Here is a 7,990-nt window from a genome sequence, read left to right on the forward strand (position 1 = left end):
TCCCTGTTTTATATTTGAGATGTTAAGTAACTTGCCCAAGACCTTGTAACTAGAAAGTAATGGAGTCAGATTTCTGATTCAAGTCTTATTCTACCTTCCAAAGATGGTGATGGTGATGGTTGGAACCTATTTTAGCCGTAAGTGTTACAGTGGAAGGAGTGTTTGAGGAATAGCTTAACTAACTCTTAATAGCACTTAATATGTTCCAGACACAGTTCTAAGTGCTGTAGGTATATTATCATCTAGAACCATTATTATCACCATTTTACAGATGAGGAGACTGAGGCAGAGACCTTAGAGAATTTGTCCAAGGTCACATAGCTAGATGAGGTAAATAGGGACCTCTATGAAGGACACTAAATATTAAAGAGACTGTTAGGGAGTCTTGGAAGTTAGATAATCTGATTGATTTGGGGTTTTAGAAGATCACTTTGGTAATAGTGTGAGGTGAAGCTGGAGATTGACCAGCAGGGAGACCAGGCCAACAGACTAGGTAAGAAGTATTTAGGGCATGGCTAAAGAGAGGATGGAGGAAGAGATGGATTTGAAAAGTAGGAGAGCGCAATTGACAGGATTTGTTGTAGAGGAACCCTACCAGACATCTCCCCATTATCATGGATTAAATTTGGCTTAGAAATTTAATCTGTTGCTGAAAACATACCGATATTTGTGAAACGGGTGATCTTGTTTAAGCCCTGGCATGATCATTGAGATCAGGAAGAAGAAGAGGAAGAAGCATGGATAGTTGATCCAGGCAAAGGAGAGGAAACTTAAGGAAATGAAATCCCAGGAAGATTTTTATTTTCTTTATAATTGACACCTGTTGGAGTAATGATCATGCACTTTAACAAAGATTTTTTATAATTGAAAACTCAGTAGTGCAGTGGTTCCAAACTTCCCTGCACATGGCAATCACCTAGGGAACTTTTAAAAAATCCCAAAGCCCAGATCGCACCCGAAACCAATTAAAACACACTCTCAGGAGGTGGGATCGAGGCATCAGTACATTTGAAGCTCCCCAGGTGCTGCCAATGTGCAGAAAAGTTTGGGAACCACTGCCATAATGAATGAAAATGGGTTTGGGGCCTGTCTTAGCCCAGGTGCATTCAGTAATATCGATCATCACATGTTCAGACCTAGGTAGTTTACAGAGACTGATTCAACAGATATACTTTTGAGAATCTACTGCGTACTGGGCATTAAAGGTGCAGTAGTGAATTAGTCCCTAACTTCATGAAGCTTACATTATAGTTCTAAGTACTGTGGGCAGTTTTAGATAGGGCAGTCTGCCGAACATCTTCGTTTGGATCTCTAGTAAACATTTCCGATGTAACATGTCCAAATGTGAACCCCCAAACTGTACCTCCAGTCTTCCCCATTTCAGTTTTATTTCTCCCTTGACTGCTCTTCCTAGTCCAGCAGCAAGTCCCGTCAGCTCTGCCTTCAAAATAAATATTCAGAATTTGACCACTTCACCACTGAGGTCCAAGCCACAATTACCTTCCACCTGAACTGTGATGGCTTCCTGTTCTCCCTGCTGCTGCCCTTGCCTCCCTTCAGTTTATTCTCACCACAGCAGCTACAGAGATCCTCTTAAAATGTCAGTTTGATCACTTCACCCTTGTGCTCAAAACCCTCCAAATGCTTCTCATCTCACGCAGGGTGAAAGCCAAAGTCTTTTCTGTGATACTTTGTTCACTATGCTCCAGCTGCACTGGCCACTGAGTTCTTCACCAGGCCAGCCAGGCATGCTCCCATCATAGGGCCTTTACCCTTGCTGTTCTGTAAGGGTAGGAGGCTTCCTGACCCCTGTAAGAATCTTCGTCACTAGATCTCTCACGTTTTCAGGTCTTCACTCAAAAGTCAACTCAGTGAAAATTAGATGCAGAGTAATGGGGGTGGAGGGTCTGGGGAGTGCTATTTAAAATAGATGTTTTAACCCAAGAGACTGGATGAGATCAACTGAAGTTGTTTTTGTTCTGTTTTGTTTTACTTTATATTCTGAAATAATTACAGATTTACAGGAATTTGCAAAAATAATAGAGAGGACCCATGTACCTTCATACAGTTCTGCCAGTGGTAGTATCTTACATAACTATAATATCGAAACCAGGAAACTGACATTAGTAACAACCTATAGAACTTACTCAGATTTCACTGGCTTTCACATGCATTCGTGTCTGTGTCTAGTTCTAGTCAGTTTTTATCACACGTAGATTTGTGGAACCACTACAACTCTCAAGATAACAGAACTGAAAAAAAAATAATTGTTCCATCACCTCAATGATCCCTTGTGCTACCCCTTTATATTCATGTCCATTCCCCTCCCTTACCCCCATTTTCCTATCCCTGGACCCTGGCAACCACTGATTTCTTCTCCATCTCTGTAATTTTGTCATTATGTGAATGTTATGTAAGTGAAATGCAGACTGTAACCTTTTGAGATTGGCTTTTTTTCACTCAGCATAATTCCCTTGAGATCCATCCAAATTGTTGCATGTATTAGTAGTTCATTCCTTTTTATTGCTGAGTGTAGTATACCATGGTATGGACATACCACATTTTGTTTAAACATTCACCCATTGAAGAACATTTGGGTTGTTTAGATTTTTTGACTATTAACAAATAAAGCTGCTATGAACATTTGTGTACATGTCTTTGTGTGGACATTGTTTTTTTGTTTCTGAAGTATTTTTTGAGCAGATAAATTAGTGTACTTGGTCAACCTCTGAAGGAAATGGATAAATTTGACTATATGGTCTTAACTTAAAAATGGACAAATTCTTTCAAAATACAATTTACCAAAATAGATACAGGATGAAAAGGAAAATTGGAATAACTCTTGTATTAGTTACCTATTATCACATTAACAAAGTACCCTCAATTTAGCGGCTTAACACAATAACATTGTTTCGCAGTTTCTGTGGGTCAGGAATCTGCATGTGACTTAGAGGAGTCCTCTGCTCTGGATCTCTCACAACCTAGACGTTAGCTGGCTCTCTTGGTGAAGGGTGTGCTTCCAAGCTCACTCCCCTTATTATTGGCAGGATTCAGTTCCTCCTGAACTGTTGGAATGACGGCCTCAGGTTTTCATTGGCTGCAGGTTGCCCTCAGTTTTCTGCCACTTGACCCTCTCCGTAGGGCAGCTTACAGTCAATATGCTAGCTTGGCTCATCCAAGCAGCAAGCAGGAAGAACCTGGGACCAAGCAGGGGGTGGGGGCCAGGTTGCATTCACGCCTGCACAAGAGAGAGACAGCACGCAATAAAGTCACAATCTTTTATAGCCTGATCTTGTAAACAATATCCCATCGGTTTTGTCACTTAGAAGCAAGTCACTAGGTCCAGACCACACTCGGACCGATAGAGTTCCCAAAGACCCCTGCCTGGTGTTCATGTCCTGGCATAAGCCTCTCACCTGAGTGTGGACTGGACCTAGTGACTTCTTTATCCCCCATCAGGAGATAAAAACCATAGAGGGGATGTGTGACACAAAAGAATTACTAAAATTTAGTACATGAGCGACTATAAGATTAAAGGAAATCCCATATGGCATCCTATGGCTTAGGGAGAGTAACTAAGGAAGGACAGACTTGGAAAGGGGCCTCTTATCAAGACTGGGGTGCACGCTTATTTGGAGAAGGTGAAGTTCAGCCCACTGGGCAGCAGAGAAGTTTGCTGGTTTACCCAGGCTGGGACTGGTTGCTGGCAAGCAGAAAGCAAGTCTCTGGAACACAGGCGAGCTGCAGAGGAGCCTGTGGAGGGAACTGGCGCCAGTGCAGACAGGAAGCGTTTGGCTGCCAGTGCAGGCAGGAGGCCTTCGGGACACTGATTTCCATGTTGAGAGAGTCACAGGAAGATTATTGCTAGTCCAGACAGAGATTGCAAGATCATCAAGGAACCACATGTGCTGGGCCTGTGGCTGGGGAAGAACCCACTGCATGTCCTTACAGCCGTACCACTGACCACAGCCCCTCCTCCTCCAGTGCCCTCTAGTGAGGAAGCTTATCATTGTGCTCACTGCAAAGGAGAGATGCTTAAAGGAATTCAGTCCATTATTGCAAAGCAAGAAGGGTGAATTGAGAGCTGAGAGACAGATTATTTATTGGCACAGGGACCATTTTAGAAGCTGCCTGCCATAGCTTTGTACCTACTAAACAAGTGAAATTCATTATGAAAAGCTTCCCACAAAGAAAACTCCAGGCCTCCTGATGGTTTCACAGGTGAATTCTATTAAACATTTAAGGACAAAATAACCTCAGTTTCACAGAAGCGCCTTCAGAAAATGGAGGAGGAGGGAACTTCCTAACTAATTTTATTAGACGAATAAAACACTGGCCTCAAAACCTGACAATAACTTTACCAAAAAATCACAGCTCAATATCCCTTGTGAACATAGATGCAAAAATCCTTAAAGTGTTAGCAAATCCAGATATTTATATATATATATATATATAAATTATAATACATCATGTCCAAATAGGGTTTATCTCAGTAATGTAAGGCTGGTTTAACACTTGAAAATCAACCAGTGTAATCCACCATATTAATCAGAATACAGGTTATATTTGTTATTATAAGGTCTCAAAATTTAATGAAGCTCCATTCTGATTGGCTTACAGAGATTAAAAATGTATATGTAAATAAGAGAAACCGAAATATTTCTAAAAAAGAAAAACTTTGCCTCTTACATTGTAAGTGTGTGGGCTATTTAAAGAAAAATATTGTTACTAAGAATATTGTTACTAAAACAAAGCAAAGAAGTTTTCTGATTTTCTCAGATGCTTTCAATCAAAACCTTAAGAAATGTAATTGCTTCTTAAAGACAATCCAACATCTAAAGCAAATTTCAATTTACAAAATTAAAGCCTACACTAAAGATACCAATTTAAAATTTTTTTAAAAAGCATTATATAAGGAAGTAGCCCTTACTGGTCTTATATTCATTAATACAAAAAGAAGTTTAGGGCTTCCCTGGTGGCGCAGTGGTTGAGAGTCCGCCTGCCGATGCAGGGGACGCGGGTTCGTGCCCTGGTCCGGGAGGATCCCACATGCCGCGGAGCGGCTGGGCCCGTGAGCCATGGCCGCTGGGCCTGCGCGTCCGGAGCCTGTGCTCCGCAACGGGAGAGGCCACAACAGTGAGAGGCCCGCATACCGCAAAAAAAAAAAAAAAAAAAAAAAAAAAAAAAAAAAAAGACGTTTAATTGCTGTCTAAAAGTTGTTTAATTTCTAAATAAGAAAGACATGTTCAATTGCCACAAACTGGCCCCACACTGACAGGGAGGGAGGAGACCGGTTATTTCAAACAATCCTCATACTGGTTGATGTCATCCAAAACCATCTTTAGACCTTTAATACTTTCATAACAAAAATAATCCAAGTGGCAGGGACAAATCTGTTCTAAATTTACAAAAATATTGGTGGAAAAATTTTTATCTGGGCAACTCAGTGGAGGATCAAATCTTGTTTTATCTCTATTACGATCTGGAAGAACTGTAAGGGTAGAGCAAGACTTGGAATCCAGCTTCGAGGCATTTAAGCATTTCTATATAAATTTCATTCAGTTACTTCAAAACTTTAAGTATGTTTAATAATAGTTTGTAAATCTGGTTGGATCAAGATTTTCCCTTGATAAAAGGCAAATGCTTTTTTTTTTTTTTTTTTTGCGGTACTCGGGCCTCTCACTGCCGTGGCCTCTCCCGTCGCAGGGCACAGGCTCCGGACGCGCAGGCCCAGCGGCCATGGCTCACGGGCCCCAGCCGCCCCGCGGCACGTGGGATCCTCCCGGACCGGGGCACGAACCCGCGCCCCCTGCATCGGCAGGCGGACTCCCAAGCACCGCGCCACCAGGGAAGCCCAAGGCAAATGCTTTAACAGCTTATTTTGTTTTTCCCACTAGGGAATTCCTTCGATACTCTCTATGGATAAACAAAAACCTTATATTACAGGTAAAATACTTGACAAACTATAAATTACACATGGTACTCTCATTAAAAGGAAACTTCACTATCCACATCATCCCCAGATACTGGTAAGATAAATTGAGTGGTCCTGATGAATACTGCTAACTATCTCGTGTACACAGTCATATTCCTGACAGATGGAAACTACACTCCCAGCAAGGATACCACTGGATAATCCCTCTATAGTATACAACTAGGAGAATGAATATATTAAAAGAGACCAATGAAAATGAATCTTAAAACTGTAAATTTACGTTTAGACTTGCATTTTATTAGTTTTCTCCTCTTTCTCTTACTTTTTACCTTTTGTTTATTCCTGTTTTCTGTCCCCTCAACTCGTTAAGCTGTGCAATTTACAATGACAGCTATCCTTTCTGGCTTTTAATTATGTTACCTAACTTCAAAATCCTCAGGACTTCCCTGGTGGCTCAGTGGTTAAGAATCCGCCTGCCAATGCAGGGGACATGGGTTTGATCCCTGGTCCGGTAAGATCCCACATGCTGTGGAGCAACTAAGCCCGTGCGCCACAGCTACTGAGCCTGCGCTGTAGGGCCTGTGAGCCACAACTACTGAGCATGTGTGCCACAACTACTGAAGCCCATGCGCCTAGAGCCCGTGCTCCGCAACAAGAGAAGCCACTGCAATGAGAAGCCCGCGCACCACAACAAAGAGTAGCCCTCGCTCACCGCAACTGGAGAAAAGCCCACACGCAGCAACGAAGACCCAACACAACCCCCCCCCAAAAAAAAAGTCCTCTAAAATATTATCAACCTAAATATGTCTCCATACTTAACTGGCCTTCAGTCCCCCTAAAGAGAGCTTCTGTGGTAGGTAGTTCATAGGATGGGCCCCTGAGTCTCTTGGTATGGTATTCATGTTCTTGTGTAATTCCTTCCCCTTGAGTGTAGGCTGGACTCACTGGCTCATTTCTAATGAAAATAATACAACTGAAGTGATTGGGTTTAACTTCTAAGGTTAGGTTATAAAAGACTGGTTTCCATCTTGGTCTTAGATTCCATCTCTCTCTCTCTCTCTCTCTCTCTCTCACAATATACAGAGACAACATGTTCTGTGTACTTGTACTTAACAGTTTTCTGGAGAATCTATAAATAGCTAACATTGTTTTCATTGATGCCTTGAGCCAGCCAGCTCCAGGGCATACTGCCTAGACTGACTGCTTTGCAAAATGCTAGTTTGTCCATTTCCCTCTAGAAAAGCAGAAAAGACTCATGGTTTCCGGACATCCCACATTTCCCCCGTCTTTTAAGAATCCATTTTTTAAACCATCGTTGACAGTCACCTATTGATTCTCTCCTTCCTATGAGTAAATTTGTTTGCATATAATTAACTGCCTCCATGGTATTCTTTGACAGGAGTATATGTAAAACGAGTATACACAAAGAAGGTGTCGAAAGTTTGAAACTGGGGCATTCCGTTATTTAGAGGTCAGAAGCAGAGCAGTTACTGAGGGTATCAACAAAGCTGGAGAAACTAGGAGAAGGTATCCTTCTGAAAACCAAGAGAAGAACGGGTTTCCAGAAGGAGTCATTAACTGTCATGCTGCTGAGTGGTTCAATTAAAGCAGAACCGAGACTTTACCGAGGATTTGACAACTTGGAAATCACTGCCTTCATAGGTGTGGTTTCAGTGGACTGGTGGGAACTAAAACCTCATTGAAGTAGGATGAGGAGGGAATAGAGCAGATCTATTAGATCTGGCTGTAAAGGAGATCAGAGAAATGAGATGTGGCTGGAGAGGCATGCTGAGGGAGGAAAGTGAGGGTTGACTAAAAAAATCGTTAACTTTTGGAACATAATAGATAATACTTTCACATGATTAAAAATTACACATAAAACATTATGTATAAAATGTCTCCCTTTCACTCCTGATTCCCATCTGAATATTATTTCTTGTATATTCTTCAATTCTTTTCTTCATGCACACATAAGCAAATATTATTTGTTCCTATTTTTTATTGCAAAAGGCAGGAAACTAATACATAATGTTCTCCATGTTCCTTTGTTTTTAA

Source organism: Kogia breviceps, chromosome 8, assembly GCF_026419965.1.
Source record: "Kogia breviceps isolate mKogBre1 chromosome 8, mKogBre1 haplotype 1, whole genome shotgun sequence".
Classification (NCBI taxonomy): Eukaryota; Metazoa; Chordata; class Mammalia; order Artiodactyla; family Physeteridae; genus Kogia; species Kogia breviceps.